General features: G+C 38.1%; 1 non-coding gene across 1 annotated transcript; it reads left to right on the top strand.

Annotated features, from left to right (window-relative positions):
- The first annotated feature begins 1,477 nt into the window (after nt 1-1,477).
- On the top strand, nt 1,478-1,584 carry LOC119870606. The gene has a single exon (XR_005356257.1). It is a non-coding gene; the product is annotated as a U6 spliceosomal RNA (small nuclear RNA).
- Nucleotides 1,585-1,915: the final 331 nt, after the last annotated feature.

Genomic DNA, 1,915 nt, shown 5'->3' with positions numbered 1-1,915 from the left:
CAAATTGTCAGTGAAAGGAAGCAAACCAAACCCAGCATACTGAAAAACAAACAAGCAAACAAATGAAATAGAATAAGAAAATGAGTCACTGGGGATGGAGGTGGAGAAGCCATTAAAAAAGAATTCATGGTAGAAGCAGAATCTCTTGTGTATTTATCTTTATAAAAGAATAGAAAAGCAACTTGAAAAAAGAAGTCTAGAGTATTAGCCAGCTAGCTAGTATTAGTGTAAATGAGTGGCAGTATGTGTTTTAATGCTTTTTATTGGTATTTTAATTTGTCTCTAAGCACCATATTTACATCTTATACAGTTCCACTGAAACCAAAGTGCAGCTTTCACTTTAATGTTTATTGGCATACAAAATAATTCCAACAAACAATATAGAGATGTATCTGCTTTGCTGAATTATACTCAGAAGTATGAAGAAAGAGAATGTGTCCAGATATAGAAATGACAAAACATTATATCTGGAAGGATCTTTCATCTTGTGTATAGAGAAACTGGAGTATTTAGAAGTGATGGCTCACCCAAGATCATGTAGTGACAAACTGAGGCCTGGATGCAGACATCTACACCTACTCTCAGCTGGAACAATCAGGTGGTTGAGGAAATTGTCACATTTCACTCAGAGCTCCAGAAGGTAGAACCCCTGAATGCTGCTGGGAAATATGTTTCAAAGCATAAAGCAACATTCAGTAGCCATGGGTTTTCTTGTACTCTGAATGCCTTCTACCTTCTTCTAGATAGAGTCAGACCTCACTTTTAGCACTCTAAACCTCCCCCTGGCTAATGTGATTCCTTGCCCACACTTACCAGGTACCATGCACATTCCCTCTCCTCTGTTCACAGGACCTCTCCTCCAGTTGCTCCTGGAGAATGATCCTTCCCCAGTGCATGCAATCTTGTGGGAGGATCTTTTCCAGTGTTTGTTGTTCCTTGGTTGAGGAGAGTCTATGTGATATATAAGCCAATGAGAGTCCTTCTTGTAGACATTCAGATCTTAATCAGAGTGACACAAAGATAAGAAAACATTGGAGTCACCCAGTGGTACACCCAAAAGAGACTATCCATTAGTGCCTGCTCTCAAGATACCCAGTGCTTCCCTAGCTCCCGTCTTTCTGAGAACTGGTTATTTAGCTTTTCCTTCAGTTGTCTGAGTCATTTCAGATCCATCCAATAAATTTCTTTCTTTGCCTAAGTTTGTTAATTTGGTTTTGGTTACTTGTAAATAGCCTGAATTGATAAAACATTCAGTGGGCAGTCCTATTGATCCAAGTCCATTTAACTGACTTAAGCAAATGGGTTAACTACTATCTCAGAATGCTGGTGACTAATAGCTAGTATGCCTCACTCTAGTACATCCATGGACTCCATTTGAGTTTTGTACTTACCACATATTGTGTTTGTTCCCAAACCTGCTCATGCCAATTACACATATGGTTGCAATTTCGTAATGTAATTAAATATTAACTAATGAGTGCTTGCTTTGGCAGCACATATGCTAAAATTGGAAGGATATGAAGAAGATTAGCATGGCCCCTGTGCAGGGATGACTCACAAATTCGTGAAGCACTCCGTATTTTTCCAAGAACCATAAGATACGTAGGAATATCAAAGAGGTAAAAAACCTACACTCTGAAAACTATAAAACACTGATGAAAGAAATTGAAAATAACACAAAGAACTGGAAAAACATTGCATGCTCATGAATTAAAAGAACAAATATTGATAAAATGTCTATTTTACCCAAAGCAATCTACACGTTTAATGCAACCCCTATCAAAACAACAACAGCATTTTCCACAGAGCTAGCACTAACAATCCTAACATTTGCATGGAACCACAGAAAATGCTGAATAGCAAAGCAACCTTGAAAAAGAAAGCAAAGCAGGAGGCATCACAATTCCAGACTTCA

Source organism: Canis lupus, chromosome 2, assembly GCF_011100685.1.
Source record: "Canis lupus familiaris isolate Mischka breed German Shepherd chromosome 2, alternate assembly UU_Cfam_GSD_1.0, whole genome shotgun sequence".
Lineage (NCBI taxonomy): Eukaryota > Metazoa > Chordata > Mammalia > Carnivora > Canidae > Canis > Canis lupus.
Note: the sequence above shows the minus strand (reverse complement) of the source record. Positions and strands in the feature narration are given on the sequence as shown.